The following is a 19299-nucleotide window of genomic DNA, read 5'->3' as shown; positions in this document are numbered from 1 at the left end:
TCTCTCTGCCTTTGACTTTTCAATAAAACATCTTCCCGGGTCTTCCAATTCTTTACCCGATTTTCTGACCCGTGAATTTTTGCAGGGGGGGCAACACTGACGCCAACGACGAATCACCACTTTCACTTGCACTTCAATTATTCCAAGATAATTTATCTGATAAGGATCTTTCATCCTTAAATATGGGCTCCCGAGGCAATACTCGCCGGGGAAAACAACCCATGCATTCTATAGTTCCATATGAAGGGGAACCTTCACCCCTGAATATTTGCTCACCATCCCAATCACCAGTTCATCAAATTACATACCCAGAAGCTCGAACTTTAATTCCTACATTCTCACCAGCCCAGTCCAAATCCACTCTTCCTACCAGAAAAGAAGAAGAAAAAATACAAAAAAGAAAAAAATATTAAGGCCAAAATGAAGAATAAGGATAAAGACTATTATAAAAAAACCAAGAGAAAATTAATTAATAAATTTTCTCCAAATACAAAGAAAAGGAAAAAACTCCCAGTATGCTATAAGTGTGGTAAAATAGGACATTATAAACACCAATGTAAATTAAAAAAGAAAATAGACTCATTAAATCTTTATGATACCACCAAATCAAAATTAATGAATATATTATCCTATGATTCTTCCTCCTCTACTTCTAGTGAATCTTATACAGAAGAAATAGATAGAGTGATTGTATATATCAGGGTATTAACAGCATCACTTTCTGTATATATAACTTCTTGATTTTGTTCATTTCTTCCAGTCCATTGTCTAGTATTGTTTAAAATCCTTTGTTTGGTATCATCATCCACATAAAAATCCCACCATCCTCTTAACCATCCTGTGAATCCATTTACTATTGCTTTGGCAACTTCTTGATCATGGTTGCCTGCCATTTTATTTGCAGAGGCATACATGGTCATATGTCTCATGACATCTAATATTTTTAATTCGGATAGTCCATCAATTTGCCAATTGACTATTGACCTTCCTGAATAGGATACAGCCTGTTGTATTGAATCTTCTTCCATTTGAATGTCAACAGGAGTAGGTCTCTTATGATATGGTAAGGCTGTTATGGGTTTCCAATATTTGCCATAAGCTATTTTATTGATGGTGTCCATTAGAGGTGTTGTATCCATAAATGCTTTTTCCTGATTTTGGATTGTATCTTCTATTATGGGTTCTTCTTCTGTGAGCATCATTGTTTCATGCTCAGGTACGACAGCTTTGCCTTTGTCAGATGACTCAGGTATTTGGGAGGTAATAGTTGGTGGAGGAATATTGATTTGAGATGAAGGTACTCCTTTCAAATCTAATTGGGATAGTTTGGAGATTAATTGATCCATAAGGGATTTATTATTTTCTCCAATGTGGAATTTATTCTTATTTAATTCAGGAGGTAGCTTGAATAATACTGATTTAGGAATGGGAGATATAGTAGGTACTTCCTTGGATACTATTCTCTCTATTCTTTCAGTTTGCTTTCCAAGTGATTGTAGATATAGGTTTGTATAATTATTCTGTTCTACAATATGTGGTATGTATTCTTGTTTTTTATTTATTTCTTTTGGGATGGCTTTGTATGGTGTAGCCACGATATCATAAAAGGATGAGGAGTGTATAGGCTCATTCTTTTTTGGAATACTTGTTTTAAGTATAATGCTTTTCTCAGGTGGATGTGTACTAGCTGTTGTAGTACTATCAGTACTTATATATGTCTTTTTTCTTCTATTGTTTGAATTTTTTCAAATGAAGGAATAAGAATATTTTTCTCTAAACATAGATCTCTTAGCCAGTGAAAGAATCCTATATTTAATCTTTCTTTATGTAAAAAATTATTATATTTTTTATGTAGTATTTCCAAAAGTCTAGGTGGTTGAAATCTTTTCAAATACCATTCTCGGATATTTTTATTTTCTTCTGATAAATAATCTTTTTTAATAAAAGCTTTATTTATTTTTCTTTGTTTTCTTTCTAGCTTGGCGGCTAGATAGGCTGCTATATATTCTTCTGAATATTGAGTAGTATCATTATCTTCAAGTTGTAATGTACAAACTTGGAAGTCCTGTAATTCTTCTATACTGGGTTCAGTATTAGAAGTTGTGGGATGAGAATTTGTTGTATATGGTTGAAATCTTTTCAAATACCATTCTCGGATATTTTTATTTTCTTCTGATAAATAATCTTTTTTAATAAAAGCTTTGTTTATTTTTCTTTGTTTTCTTTCTAGCTTGGCGGCTAGATAGGCTGTTATATATTCTTCTGAATATTGAGTAGTATCATTATCTTCAAGTTGTAATGTACAAACTTGGAAGTCCTGTAATTCTTCTATACTGGGTTCAGTATTAGAAGTTGTGGGATGAGAATTTGTTGTATATGTTGGAATTACAGTATTATCTCTAGTTCTATGTGTTCCTTGAAATTGTATATTGAAATTTACAAATACAAGATGATATTGACATTAATAGGAAGAGAAATAGTAAACGGAACATACCAAGTAGGAAATCAATTTCTCACAACCCAAATGTTATTATATTACCTCCTCCTCCTCGTCATAGTCATCCGTCTTAATCTTTTTGGTAGAAACAACTAAGCCTGCTTGGCTTACAGGATCTACAGCACTGTCTTCTAATCAGTTTTATCTTTATTTTTGGAGTTATTTTCACGTTTCAGGACTATTGCGGATAACATTGATCAGGATGATCAGGGTTATAACAAATATGTAAACAGCAAGCTGTTATATTGGATTAATGATTGTAAAATTCTGTAATAATTTAGATAGAATAATATGATTCCTATTAAAGGAACTATTGAGATATCAAGTACGATCCACTGAGCGTAACTAGTGTTTCCTATTTTAATATTGAACAAAATTTTAAACTGCATAATAGGCAGGTATAGATTTACATAAAATCACACTAGCATCTTATTAATATCCACATCTGTTTACAGAAAATATTACAGGGAAATATTACAGAGAAATATTGCAGGGAAATATAAAAATAAAGCAAAGAGGGATAATAACAGAGAAGAGTAAACTTAGAAAGAAAGTAAGAGACTTACTGGGTACATACACTGTAACTGGAAAAGAGTTTCCAGTGGTGAGGACAGTAAGAAGGCAAGTTATTGATATTGCAATCACACATAATTAAGAGTGAGGTGAGAGAGAACCTGGTTCAGCTATGAGGGCAATGATAGCTGCAAATAGGAACTGTGAGGAGGAACTGTTGCAGAGGTTCGGCTAAACATTGGGTTTCAGGGATGCAGAGTAGGTAAAGGTTCAAGGTCTAATGGTCTGGTTTAAGTGCAGAGGATTAGTTGAGGCTTAGGTTTAAAAGGCAGGTTGCAAAGGTGGACTGCAGAGGTCAGAAGGCTTCAGAGGTTGAAGACGGTTTAGAAGTTTCAGGAGGCTTCAGTGGTTTCAGGGAAACTCAGAGTTTCAGGGACTTCTAGGTTTTTAGGAGAAGAGGAGAGGAGAGAAGTTTTTGGCCCTTCTGAAGACGAGGGAAGAGCTTCCTTCTTATAGGGGTCGAAAGTATTCTCTTCGGCCAACTGGCAACCATTATTGGAAGAGGACAAAGGGAAAAGATGCCTTTGTCGGCAGATGAAGACAAGAGAGGGTGGAACAGCTGGCATGTATTATCAGAGAGATAAGAGAGGGTGGAACAGCTGGCAACCGTCACCGGAAGAGGACAGAAGAGGGAAATAGTGTCGGCATGATGCGACAGAGAGGAGAGAGAAAGATGTCGGTGGAAAACGACAAGGGGGAGAGAGAGGTGCTAGTGGACAAGCATAGGAAGATGCTTTTTGTGCAAAAAGACAAAAATAAAAAAGTATCTATGTACAGCGGCTCTTTTGGCCCTATTACAATTGTTTGCTGTTGGTGGTGGGACCCTTGTTTGTCCCATATGCTGTCTTACTATTGTCGTTATTGCTTCTGGACGGTGATGATGATTATTCATGGTCTCTGGCTGAATTCGTCTGGATCATCTTCTTCTGGATCTGTTTCTTTTGGATCTGTTTCTTCTGGATCCTTCTGACTGAGTTGGAGGTACCTATTGGTGTGCAGTGGAGAGGACTGAACTGTTTCTTCGGAAGATGTGGGTTTTCTTCCTGCTTCAGCAAAGATCTCTTTCATTTGTTTTTCCAGTTCTTCCTTGGAAGCATGTGGGTTGGTTTGAAGCATATTTCTCAAGTAGGTAGGAAAATCGAATGAAGTGTTTGGAGTATTTGGGTTTTCCTGGTATATAGGTGCTTTGGGTGGTATTCTTTTTGGAGTGGCCTTGGTGAGATCCATTTGAAAGATATCCCACCATTTTACAGAGATGGTTTTTCCCAATCGTGGGATGTATGTATAATCATTGGAAGTATTGGGTGATATGGTATAATCCCATTTCATAATCCAAGGGATTTGGTATAAGGCCATAAAGTAAAGGTGAGTGTCAACTGAATTATTGATATTATTGTATTGTATAAATTGCTCCTGCAACTCCTTAAAAGCAGGAGGTAAAATCATAGCAGTTGATCCCCACACAAAATACCAGTTTTGAAACCAAGTGGGGAACCTTTCAAAAATTGGTAGCCGGAACTGTAAATACCAGCTATGAGTATTATTAGGGTTTTGATAATAGAAAAATTTGTGCCAAGCTTCTATATACTCAGCATATTTGAAATATTTATAAGAAAATTCAGGATTTTGTAATTTCTTTCCTTGTGCGGGATTAGAACCCCACTCCGTATAGGGAAGAAGCTTTTTGATCTGTACTTTTGAATAGGCTATGATTCGGGTATTCTGTTGAAAGTAGTGGACAACAGAGATGGACCCTGTTTCCATTAGAATGGCTTCATAATACTCTCGGGTCTTAACCCCATTAATAGGATTAAAATGATTTAAAAGATATAATGATGCAAGCTTGCTTGGATCCATGTGAACCTGATGTTCATCAATGGTAATGTCCATTAAAAAGGCTCTTTCGATATATTCTGATCTGGGAATATTGGTAGGAAGAGTGGATTTGGACTGGGCTGGTGAGAATGTAGGAATTGAAGTTCGAGCTTCTAGGTATGTAATTTGATGAACTGGTGATTGGGATGGTGAGCGAATATTCAGGGGTGAAGGTTCCCCTTCATATGGAACTATAGAATGCATGGGTTGTTTTCCCAGGCGAGTATTGCCTCGGGAGCCCATATTTAAGGATGAAAGATCCTTATCAGATAAATTATCTTGGAATAATTGAAGTGCAAGTGAAAGTGGTGATTCGTCGTTGGCGTCAGTGTTGTTCCCCCTGCAAAAATTCACGGGTCAGAAAATCGGGTAAAGAATTGGAAGACCCGGGAAGATGTTCAATTGAAAAGTCAAAGGCAGAGAGAATAGCCTGCCAGCGGGCAAATATTTGTTTGGAAATCAAATTTTTAACATCTTTTTGTAGAATATTTGTGGCTGCTTTGCAATCTGTTCGTATAAGAAAATGTTGATTTAAAACATCACTTTGAAATTTTGTAACACAATGGACTATGGCTAGTAATTCTTTTTTAACCATAGAGTAATTTAATTGAGTGGAATTCCAAGCCTTGGATGTGTAACGTAATAATTGTTCTTTGGAATCATATTGTTGTTTTAATATTCCACCAAGTCCTTTATCCGATGCATCACATTCAATTATTTTGAAAGCAGTGGGATGTGGAAGAGAAAGGCATTCAAGGGTTTTGATCTTACTCTTTATTACCTTTATTGCTTGAGTATGGATGTCAGACCAAGGAGGAGGATTCTTCTTGAGTCTATCATATAAGGGTTTAGAATCCAAAGCAAGATTAGGATAGAAATCACTAACATAATTGAGGCATCCTAAAAACCTTTGTAGTTCCGTTTTGTCAAGAATCTTATCAGGAAATTTATCAGCAAAAGCTATAGATCTATCTATTGGGATAATAGTACCATGGTGTATCATATGTCCTAAAAACCTGATATTGGTTTTGAAAAGTGTAATCTTTTTGGCAGAAACAACTAAGCCTGCTTGGCTTACAGCATGGATAAATGTATTGATATGTTTTATGTGTTGATCAATAGATTCAGAGAATATTAAGACATCATCAATATAAACTATCATGAAATGGTAGTAAGAATTGAATACGTCGTTCATTATTTTTTGAAATTCTGATGGTGCATTCTTTAAACCGAAAGGCATTACATTCCATTCGTATTGTCCAAAGGGTACATTGAATGCAGTCTTGTATTTATCTTGTTCCTGGATCTGGATTTGCCAGTATCCGGATTTCATATCGAATTTTGAAAATATACAAGCTTGAGCAACTCTGTCTAATAAATCTTTTTTATTTGGAATTGGATATCTTATCCATTTTAAAACTTTATTTAGTGGTTTATAATTGATAACCAGTCTAGGAACTCCTCTTTCTTTTTTAGCATTTTTATTCACATAAAAAGCTGCACAACTTCAAGGTGAAGAGCTTGGTCGTATGAGCTTTCTCTGTAGGAGTTCTGTTATTTCTTTTCTACACATTTCTAACAAAACAATATTCATCTGTATTGGCCTGGCTTTAGTAGGGATTTGGCTTTCATTAAAGTTTGATTCATATGGTAAGCTGATACTATGTTTTTTCCTATCCCAAAAAGCATTAGGATGTTCGCTACATATTGATGTTTCTATTTGCTTTTGTATTGATTGAATTTTTTGTTGTGTTGAAGGCATTTGTGTTTGCTCTTCAATTACTTTATATTTAACTTCTTGTTTAAGTGTACCAAGAAATTTTTCTTTGTCTTGTAATTGGCTTTTGACATTGTTTAGCTCTTTTAATTTTGGTTTATGTATGAAATTGAAATGTATTGGAATATTTTGAATTGTTGATGAAATTCATGTTTCATCAATAGTTATAGGATAGAGCAATGTTAGGAATGGAACTCCTAAGATTACTGATTGACTTAATCCTTTAACCATGATAAATGGTGTATCAATACATTGGTGATTGTTACATACAGAAGCATTAGATAATTTATATTTGATAAATAATCTACTGCCATCTGCTGTATTTAATATTTGAGTAGTTTTATCAAAGTATTTTGAAGGTACAAGTCCTTCGTTTATACAATTGAGGTCAGCTCCTGAATCTATGAGGGCTGTTGTTTCAAAACTATAATTTTTGGCAACAATGATTTTAACTTGAACAAACCATTTTTGTACAACTATTTTGTTTATCAAATTAACTGAAGGAATTGGTAGTGTTAATCCTTTTGAAGATTCAATAGTCTCTATTGGATCAATAGTGTCTATTGGATCAATCGTCTCTATTGGATTATTGGTGATCAAATCATTAAACTCTAGTTCATCTGTCTCAGAATTTTGTTGAGACATTTGTTGTAACTCTAATATTTGAATTCTTCCTTTTAACTGTACTATTTCAGTTTTTACTTCTTTAATCTCTTTTTTGAGATCAGAGACTGTAGGTTCTTTTTGAGAAGTGTGATGATCACTTACTCGTTTGATAATAGCAGAGAAATTATATTCATCTGGATTTTTGATAATCGGTGATTTTGATTTATTTTTGGTAATATTAATAAATTGAGTAATGATAGCTCTTTTTTCATCAGGATCAGTTATTTTATCTATAATATCTAGTATAAAATTATCTTCCTGAGTGAGTGTATGAACATTATGCTGAGGTAATGGACAACTACAGTCTTCTGATGATTCTGTAGTAGTTTCAATATAAGAACTATCTGAGCTTATAAGATCAATGTCATTACTATCTATTTCTTCTGTATAAGATTCACTAGAAGTAGAGGAGGAAGAATCATAGGATAATATATTCATTAATTTTGATTTGGTTGTATCATCAAGATTTAATGAGTCTATTTTCTTTTTTAATTTACATTGGTGTTTATAATGTCCTATTTTACCACACTTATAGCATACTGGGAGTTTTTTCCTTTGCTTTGTATTTGGGGAAAATTTATTAATTAATTTTCTCTTGGTTTTTTTATAATAGTCTTTATCCTTATTCTTCATTTTGGCTTTAATATATTTTTCTTTTTTGTATTTTTTCTTCTTCTTTTTTACTTAATCAGGCATATTTTTTCTATCTAAGTAATAGCCAAATTGCTCACAGAAATCTCCAAGTTCTTTTTTCTTGGTGAGCTTTTGTTTATCTATTTGTCTTTTTAATTTCATATCAGTGCATAAGGCTAAGCCTTCTGCACATATTTCTGCTGAGAGTTCTCCGAGTGTATATGATGAATATACTATTATTCCATTATGTTTTTTGCGAGGTCTTTCCTTGACTTTTTCTGCAAATAGATATGGAAGACCAGCTATGAATTTTTCCTTCCAATGGTCTAGCTGGCAATCTTCACGTATTAAAAGTCTTGAGAAAAATACATCCTTATACCATTTATAATGAGATAAAGTAGGACAGCGTAAGTTAGAGAGCAGATCCTCTGATCTTGCTGCTAGTAATGAAGTACTGCCTACAAAATGTAGAGTGATTGTATATATCAGGGTATTAACAGCATCACTTTCTGTATATATAACTTCTTGATTTTGTTCATTTCTTCCAGTCCATTGTCTAGTATTGTTTAAAATCCTTTGTTTGGTATCATCATCCACATAAAAATCCCACCATCCACTTAACCATCCTGTGAATCCATTTACTATTGCTTTAGCAACTTCTTGATCATGGTTGCCTGCCATTTTATTTGCAGAGGCATACATGGTCATATGTCTCATGACATCTAATATTTTTAATTCGGATAGTCCATCAATTTGCCAATTGACTATTGACCTTCCTGAATAGGATACAGCCTGTTGTATTGAATCTTCTTCCATTTGAATGTCAACAGGAGTAGGTCTCTTATGATATGGTAAGGCTGTTACGGGTTTCCAATATTTGCCATAAGCTATTTTATTGATGGTGTCCATTAGAGGTGTTGTATCCATAAATGCTTTTTCCTGATTTTGGATTGTATCTTCTATTATGGGTTCTTCTTCTGTGAGCATCATTGTTTCATGCTCAGGTACGACAGCTTTGCCTTTGTCAGATGACTCAGGTATTTGGGAGGTAATAGTTGGTGGAAGAATATTGATTTGAGATGAAGGTACTCCTTTCAAATCTAATTGGGATAGTTTGGAGATTAATTGATCCATAAGGGATTTATTATTTTCTCCAATGTGGAATTTATTCTTATTTAATTCAGGAGGTGGTTTGAATAATACTGATTTAGAAATGGGAGATATAGTAGGTACTTCCTTGGATACTATTCTCTCTATTCTTTCAGTTTGCTTTCCAAGTGATTGTAGATATAGGTTTGTATAATTATTCTGTTCTACAATATGTGGTATGTATTCTTGTTTTTTATTTATTTCTTTCGGTATGGCTTTGTATGGTGTAGCCACGATATCATAAAAGGATGAGGAGTGTATAGGCTCATTCTTTTTTGGAATACTTGTTTTAAGTATAATGCTTTTCTCAGGTGGATGTGTACTAGCTGTTGTAGTACCATCAGTACTTATATATGTCTTTTCTTCTATTGTTTGAATTTTTTCAAATGAAGGAATAGGAATATTTTTCTCTAAACATAGATCTCTTAGCCAGTGAAAGAATCCTATATTTAATCTTTCTTTATGTAAAAATTTATTATATTTTTTATGTAGTAATTCCAAAAGTCTAGGTGGTTGAAATCTTTTCAAATACCATTCTCGAATATTTTTATTTTCTTCTGATAAATAATCTTTTTTAATAAAAGCTTTATTTATTTTTCTTTGTTTTCTTTCTAGCTTGGCGGCTAGATAGGCTGCTATATATTCTTCTGAATATTGAGTAGTATCATTATCTTCAAGTTGTAATGTACAAACTTGGAAGTCCTGTAATTCTTCTATACTGGGTTCAGTATTAGAAGTTGTGGGATGAGAATTTGTTGTATATGTTGGAATTACAATATTATCTCTAGTTCTATGAGTTCCTTGAAATTGTATATTGGAATTGGATGAAGACGGATGACTATGACTAGGAGGAGGAGGTAATATAATAACATTTGGGTTGTGAGAAATTGATTTCCTACTTGGTATGTTCTGTTTACTATTTCTCTTACTATTAATGTCAATATCATCTTGTATTTGTAAATTTGTATTTCGAAATTGTATTTTTACATTTCCATCAGTATGTTCTATGATATGATTGGGAATATGTTGTTGAGGAATTTCTTGTGGTTGATTGGCATTTTGTAATGCCCATGATTGAGGTAGAATTATATCTGACCATTTTATGGTTTTTGGTACTATCATATTAGATTTTTCTATATTTGTTTGAAACAAAATTGTTTGATCCTTTTGGTCAAGTTTTAAGGTGTTGGGACTTAATGTATTCATGACCTTATAATATATTCTATAGACTATAGCAAGATTTTGTGAACCATGGACCATATTAAATCCATGTGTCTTAAGATTTATTGTTAATATGTGTTAAGATATTTGGATCGTTTAAAGAAACAAAAAAATTGGGAAAACAGTTAAAATAAATTGGCCCGCTACAGAGGCTGGATTCAACCATGCCTAGTAGAGAGTCAGTGAATATATTGTGTCTTGTATCTCTTAGGCATACAAGCACAGAAGTGTTCAACCCTGGTCGGGTCAAAGGTTTTACGGCTATTTGAATGAGGCCAATGTGTAAATATTTGTAATTATGTTCTCTATGTTTTTTTATTACTTTTTTCGAGAGTAGGTGAAAGTCTTCTTGATTTTGCGTGACTGATAGACTTTCTTCTACAGTCTTGATGGCATAACCCATCTTATGTTTAAAAGATCCTTTATTATAAACATCATGAATTGGTACCTTAGGAATATTCCAGTTTTGAATATTTTCTTCAATATCATTTATAATAATTTGTTCTTTATTCTTAACTCTAAGTTTTGAAGATGAAGGTACAGTTTTACTAGTAAGATTCTTTATGAGATTTGCCAACCGTAGGTTGCGGATAATGACAATCTGGACATTCAGTGGCCTTAGCTTTTTTCCCTAAGCGGCTCTCCTGGCCTTGGCGGTGCTTTTCGCATCGGCGTTCACTTGTCTCTTGTCTTAACTCTCGGACCAACTTTCTTGGTGGTCAATCTCACTTGGTTTCTTATAGTAAAATGTATCTTTATCTTGACCTATGGAGTGAAAAGAACAGTTTTTTAAATTCTACAGTTATAACTGTTTGCACAGTTCCACTGTGGAATAGTTCTACTGTTGTAATTTGTTTGACAGTGTATCACTGTATGGCTCTGATACCACTTTGAACCAGGATCTACATCACTGTCTTCTAATCAGTTTTATCTTTATTTTTGGAGTTATTTTCAGGTTTCAGGACTATTGCGGATAACAATGATCAGGATGATCAGGGTTATAACAAATATGTAAACAGCAAGCTGTTATATTGGATTAATGATTGTAAAATTCTGTAATAATTTAGACAGAATAATATGATTCCTATTAAAGGAACTATTGAGATATCAAGTACGATCCACTGAGCGTAACTAGTGTTTCCTATTTTAATATTGAACAAAATTTTAAACTGCATAATAGGCAGGTATAGATTTACATAAAATCACACTAGCATCTTATTAATATCCACATCTGTTTACAGAAAATATTACTGGGAAATATTACAGAGAAATATTGCAGGGAAATATAAAAATAAAGCAAAGAGGGATAATAACAGAGAAGAGTAAACTTAGAAAGAAAGTAAGAGACTTACTGGGTACATACACAGTAACTGGAAAAGAGTTTCCAGTGGTGAGGACAGTAAGAAGGCAAGTTATTGATATTGCAATCACACATAATTAAGAGTGAGGTGAGAGAGAACCTGGTTCAGCTATGAGGGCAATGATAGCTGCAAATAGGAACTGTGAGGAGGAACTGTTGCAGAGGTTCGGCTAAACATTGGGTTTCAGGGATGCAGAGTAGGTAAAGGTTCAAGGTCTAATGGTCTGGTTTAAGTGCAGAGGATTAGTTGAGGCTTAGGTTTAAAAGGCAGGTTGCAAAGGTGGACTGCAGAGGTCAGAAGGCTTCAGAGGTTGAAGACGGTTTAGAAGTTTCAGGAGGCTTCAGTGGTTTCAGGGAAACTCAGAGTTTCAGGGACTTCTAGGTTTTTAGGAGAAGAGGAGAGGAGAGAAGTTTTTGGCCCTTCTGAAGACGAGGGAAGAGCTTCCTTCTTATAGGGGTCGAAAGTATTCTCTTCGGCCAACTGGCAACCATTATTGGAAGAGGACAAAGGGAAAAGATGCCTTTGTCGGCAGATGAAGACAAGAGAGGGTGGAACAGCTGGCATGTATTATCAGAGAGATAAGAGAGGGTGGAACAGCTGGCAACCGTCACCGGAAGAGGACAGAAGAGGGAAATAGTGTCGGCATGATGCGACAGAGAGGAGAGAGAAAGATGTCGGTGGAAAACGACAAGGGGGAGAGAGAGGTGCTAGTGGACAAGCATAGGAAGATGCTTTTTGTGCAAAAAGACAAAAATAAAAAAGTATCTATGTACAGCGGCTCTTTTGGCCCTATTACAATTGTTTGCTGTTGGTGGTGGGACCCTTGTTTGTCCCATATGCTGTCTTACTATTGTCGTTATTGCTTCTGGACGGTGATGATGATTATTCATGGTCTCTGGCTGAATTCGTCTGGATCATCTTCTTCTGGATCTGTTTCTTCTGGATCTGTTTCTTCTGGATCCTTCTGACTGAGTTGGAGGTACCTATTGGTGTGCAGTGGAGAGGACTGAACTGTTTCTTCGGAAGATGTGGGTTTTCTTCCTGCTTCAGCAAAGATCTCTTTCATTTGTTTTTCCAGTTCTTCCTTGGAAGCATGTGGGTTGGTTTGAAGCATATTTCTCAAGTAGGTAGGAAAATCGAATGAAGTGTTTGGAGTATTTGGGTTTTCCTGGTATATAGGTGCTTTGGGTGGTATTCTTTTTGGAGTGGCCTTGGTGAGATCCATTTGAAAGATATCCCACCATTTTACAGAGATGGTTTTTCCCAATCGTGGGATGTATGTATAATCATTGGAAGTATTGGGTGATATGGTATAATCCCATTTCATAATCCAAGGGATTTGGTATAAGGCCATAAAGTAAAGGTGAGTGTCAACTGAATTATTGATATTATTGTATTGTATAAATTGCTCCTGCAACTCCTTAAAAGCAGGAGGTAAAATCATAGCAGTTGATCCCCACACAAAATACCAGTTTTGAAACCAAGTGGGGAACCTTTCAAAAATTGGTAGCCGGAACTGTAAATACCAGCTATGAGTATTATTAGGGTTTTGATAATAGAAAAATTTGTGCCAAGCTTCTATATACTCAGCATATTTGAAATATTTATAAGAAAATTCAGGATTTTGTAATTTCTTTCCTTGTGCGGGATTAGAACCCCACTCCGTATAGGGAAGAAGCTTTTTGATCTGTACTTTTGAATAGGCTATGATTTGGGTATTCTGTTGAAAGTAGTGGACAACAGAGATGGACCCTGTTTCCATTAGAATGGCTTCATAATACTCTCGGGTCTTAACCCCATTAATAGGATTAAGATGATTTAAAAGATATAATGGTGCAAGCTTGCTTGGATCCATGTGAACCTGATGTTCATCAATGGTAATGTCCATTAAAAAGGCTCTTTCGATATATTCTGATCTGGAAATATTGGTAGTAGAAAAGAAATAACAGAACTCCTACAGAGAAAGCTCATACGACCAAGCTCTTCACCTTGGAGTTGTGCAGCTTTTTATGTGAATAAAAATGCTGAAAAAGAAAGAGGAGTTCCTAGACTGGTTATCAATTATAAACCACTAAATAAAGTTTTAAAATGGATAAGATATATTGGAAACCCATAACAGCCTTACCATATCATAAGAGACCTACTCCTGTTGACATTCAAATGGAAGAAGATTCAATACAACAGGCTGTATCCTATTCAGGAAGGTCAATAGTCAATTGGCAAATTGATGGACTATCCGAATTAAAAATATTAAATGTCATGAGACATATGACCATGTATGCCTCTGCAAATAAAATGGCAGGCAACCATGATCAAGAAGTTGCCAAAGCAATAGTAAATGGATTCACAGGATGGTTAAGAGGATGGTGGGATTTTTATGTGGATGATGATACCAAACAAAGGATTTTAAACAATACTAGACAATGGACTGGAAGAAATGAACAAAATCAAGAAGTTATATATACAGAAAGTGATGCTGTTAATACCCTGATATATATATATATATATATAACTATGCAATGCCTATAGGCGAAAATGAATAGTGATTTTACCTACCCCATCACCGTCTAAAGTTTATCGCACAGTCACGAATGTCTTGTAGTGTTTCATTTTTTATTTTTATTTCTAGAAATTGGAATGACCTGAAATTTGGAGAGTGTATTCATCAAAAATAAGGGAATTTTAAAAAATATAAAAAAATATTTTATATGAAAAGTTTCAGGGGTATTTTGGTCAAAAAATTTTTCGCGGATAATTTTTTTTATATTTTTATTAGATGCGTCTCAGTAAGATGTACATACCTTCTAAATTTCAAGTCATTGTAATTTTTTTAAAAAATAAAAAATAAAACACTATCGAACAATCGTGACCGCGCCATGAAATTTGGACAGTGATGAGGGTAGGCAAAATTACTATTCATTTTTGCCTGTGGGCGTTGGAAAGACTTATATATATATATAGGGTGCGGTTTTTATAAGGTTGCAACCTTAAACAACCCAATTAAGGCTCACCTCCAAATTTTATCATAACATGTAATTTTGTTGTAAGCAATTCTTAGGATTATCTTAAAATCTGTTTTCATATCTAATTAATTAATTTTAAACTCCAAAAATAGTTAAAATCAACGAGATCTATAAATAAATGAAAATCTTGAAAATGGGCAGCCTAGATAATGTGTTGCAAGATCACTATTTCTGAGATTCAAAAACATTTTTTTTTAATGTTGATACATCTCGATGTCAAGATGATCAAATAGAGGGTTTTCAACATTAAAATAACTTTTTCGATAGATTTTTGATGTGCATCTGTAATTCTGCATTTTAACGTTGCAACCTTATATATAAACTTTTCCCATATATATATATATATATATGAAAGTACTACGCAATGCCTATAGGGGAAAATGAACAGTGATTATGTGATGAACTTTGGACGGTGATGAACATAGGCAAAATTACTGTTCATTTTTGCTAATAGGCTTTGGGAAGACTTTTCCATATAGGAAACACTATGCAACGCCTATAGATGAAAATGAAAAGTGATTTTGCCTATGCTCATCACCGTTCAAAGTTCATCGCACAGTCTCAGTTATCCGGTAGTGTTTCAATTTTCAAATTTTTATTTACAAATTAGAATAATCTAAAATTTGAATTGTTTTTTCATAAAAAAATAGAATATTCTAATAAAAATATAAAAAAATAATTTGTAAAATATAAATTGACCAAAATACCTTTGAAAATTTATGGGGGTATTTTGGTCAATTTATATTTTTCAAAATATTGTTTTCATATTTTTATTAGGTGCGCCTCATTAAGATGTACACACGTTAAATTTCAGATCATTATAATTTATAGAAAAAAAATGAAAAATTAAATACTACCATACAATTGTGACCGTTCGATGAGCTTTGGACGGTGATGAGCATAGGCGAAATCACTGTTCATTTTCGCCTATAGGTGTTGGGAAGACTTTTCCATATATATATATATATATATATATACCTTTTTTTACTATCATATACCCATATTATTGGCAACAAGGACACAATCATCCATCATTAGATTTCAAGCTATCTAATTTGTCGTTTAATAGCTAATGATAACTATGAGTTCTTATTGTATACGATCTGTATTACACCCAAACAAATAGAGCTTGAAGTATTTTATTTCTAACAATTTGTGAGTATAGGTCGGGAACCAGACTTAGACCCGAATAGTATTCGGGTCCAGGTTTTGGACCAAGACCCGACCCGCCGGGTCCAAATATTAGACCCATATCCGGAACTATATCAGATATACCCGGCAGGTCCCTTTCCGAGTCCATTGCCACCCCTAATCAGGACCATCGGCTTTTACCTCTTAGGGTTCGAAACCCTGAATCGAGGTTTCAACGCTGCTATTATTGCGTTCTGTATGTTGCATAAGAATAAGGATGGGTATTCTATGAGTCAGCCGACTATACTGTATACATATGGCCCCCACTTAAACCTATCTTAAAATAGAATTTTAATCTAAAATTTTCAGGACTCATGATCCAGGTTAAAGATGATCATAAATATGAAAAAAAAAAAAATGTTTAATATTTAAAATATAATTTTTTTAAAAAAATTTCTACACCATTAAAATTCATTTTAGCCCCATAGGTCATTTACAATGTTCATTTTAGAGATGGACATTCATGAGTTAGCGGGCTCTTGCACCCCCTGGCTCACGATTAAATTTTCCTAAGAATAAAATCTGTTTTATCATAAATGAAAAATGCAAAGAAAAAAAAAAAAATATAACAATAAAGGCTATTGTAAAAAAAAAAAAAGTGTGTCCGCACGTGAGAGAGAGATAGTATGACGCAATAGAAAATCATTGGTAGCCAACAACCAGCAATACAAATGCGTTCTAAAGATGCGTTCTAAAGAGAGAAAGAATTGACTGAAAAAAAAAAAAAAAAAAAAAAAAAAAAAAAAAAAAAAAAAAAAAAAAAAAAAAAAAAAAAAAAAAAAAAAAAAAAAAAAAAAAGGAGTACAACAAGGGGAGAAGAGATGTTTTTATTTCTCTGTACACGTAAAAAAACACTATAACAAATAAAACAAAAAGAAGAAGTTTTTATTTCTCTGTACACGTTAAACTAATTTTTCCATTCACCAAATATAACTCAATATAATAAATGTCTTTCCCTTTAATATTACCTTCTAAAAGTCTCTCCAAATCTTTCTCTACGTAAAATTTCCTTTCTTAAAAAGACGTACCCTTTTCTTCTCTACTTCTTCCATTCGCCAAATATAACCCAATACGGTAGAGCCCCTTTAATACTATTTTCTAAAACTCTTTCTAAATTTTTCCCTTCCTAAAGGAAATTTAAAATTTTCTTTTAGTAGATCAGTGGGATTACAGGGCCCCTATCTCTAAGGATTTTCTTTCTAAAAAAAACGTACTCTTTCTTTCTCGAAAAAGATAGCTTCCGACTTGCCTTAATCTTAAAAGATAAACATTTCTATTCCTTTTATCTTTTCTAAAAGATAAAGTTTTCTAGCAATAACGGAACTCTTATCTATACTATATTATCAAGCCCAATTTAAGGGGTGGACATGTCTTGCGAAAATAAGAACTAACTCGATTGCTATAGAAATTGTAGAATAGGTAATTTTTTTGTAGGTCACATTCCCTCATCTTTAGAGAGAGTGTATGTATGTGAGAGAAAAATTGATGAGAGATAGGTGAGAAAATTAAATAGGAGATATTTACACAGAGAGAGAGGTTCCATTCTTTTTTTGCCTAGCTAGAACCTGCCTCGGGCCAGTTATCCGGATCTGTTCCAAGTTACCTGTACCCAGCCTATGGCCAGGTTTTGCGGCTGGTTTGCGCAATCAAACACAGGCTAAAACGCTGAGTCAAGAGCAGTCAACCAGGTGCTACCTTCAACATGCATTCCCCAACCTCGAGTGAGCGCTATCAAACCTCATAGGCCTCTAACTTAAGTTCAAACTCCATGCCATCGGCTTGTTTTTGCTTGAAGCTATCACGAGCATGCCATCGTCAAACCTCGGGTCTGCCTAATGCCCATTTTTCTCCAGAACTATTTATCTTCCTACTACAATGACCACCATTAATGTCACTCAGACCACCGTCAACCTGCTTGACACTGCAATAACGCAACCCCATCAGTGAAGGTCAAGGTCCTGCAAAACTCAAACAAATGCAGCTCCCAAAAGGAGCAATATTACTTGGAAAATGGCATGTTTCCAAAAAAAGCCAAATTTTATATGGTTCAATTATAGCTGTTAGGATTGATTTAGAGTGGCTACTAATATGAATTGATGTAAAATCATATTTGAATCAAAATCTCTTTTTGAACTTAGAAAATATTATCAAACATTTTACATGTATATAATCCAATAACATAAGAAGCATAAGCATATTTTTACTACTAAGAGCTCATCAAATCAAAATTTGAAACTATTATTATCTATTTCATGCTTTATCCTAGTCATGAATCATACCAAATGGATAAATATACAAAGTATGAAACGAACTCACCAATATACTCCAGCTAGAGCTTGTAGTGAATAAGCAAATCTACAACTCACAAACATCAAAAGCATCCTAATATCTTCCTGGAAATTTATATACTCCAACTAGGGCTTCTAGAGAATGAGCAAATCTACAACTCAAAAACATCAAAAGCATCCCAATATCTTGTTGAAAAAATTAGTAGCAATGTAGAAAGAAAGTTACGGATAATGGTACGTGAGAGGGAATCGAGTTCACAAATATAGAGGGGTTGAGAGCAAGGGTTAACGATGAATTGGAGGAAACCTGTGTGTGGTAGCTTGGGGGAAGGATCCTTGAGTTTTTGTTCTCCTGAATTTTCTTCGTCTACTTTGGTTATGGTGGACCGGGATGCATGGAGTCAGCTGGATTTAAAGTCTGATCTCTTAATTGCGGATTCTTTTTCTCCACCCATTTCTGATCTCTTTGGTCTATCTAATTGGGCTCAACGAGGATGGGGTGTAACAATCCTAAACTTTAAAAAAAAAAAAAAAAAAAAACTATTAATACATGACAATTCGTTTGAACATGATGGTCCTTAGGGACCATGTTACTTTTAAAAGCTTTTGTTTTAAAAGCTTTTGTTTTAAAAGCTTTGTGTTTCCTTGCTCTTGCCACGTCCACTAAAGGACGTGGGCTTTAGGTGTTTAAAGCGTAAATTAACGCTCACACCTGTAACGTAATAAAAGCTTTAGGTGTTTAAAGCGTAAAGTAACGCTCACACCTGTAACGTAATGAAAGAATAAAATAATATGTTAGTAGAATTTAAATTCAGAAAGGTGAAGACTCATACCTTAGAAAACTTATGATATTTTTCTCTCTGGTCGAAACACAGTGAACTCCTCTCTCGAGCTGAATTTTTATCGGAAGCTCCCTCTCAAATATTTGTGTGTAAGTGACATCATTTTCCTGAAAAATAGTTTCTTTTTAATAAATAGTGATATTTCTGTCCAGGATCTTTATTTTATAAGTTTTGTGTGTAAGTGACCTCATTGTCTCGAAAAA

The sequence above is a fragment of the Amborella trichopoda genome, chromosome 7, assembly GCF_054954075.1.
Source record: "Amborella trichopoda isolate Santa Cruz 75 chromosome 7, AtrichopodaSantaCruz75HAP2 v2.0, whole genome shotgun sequence".
Classification (NCBI taxonomy): Eukaryota; Viridiplantae; Streptophyta; class Magnoliopsida; order Amborellales; family Amborellaceae; genus Amborella; species Amborella trichopoda.
The sequence above is the reverse complement of the archived record's forward strand: the minus strand, read 5'-3'. Positions refer to the sequence as shown.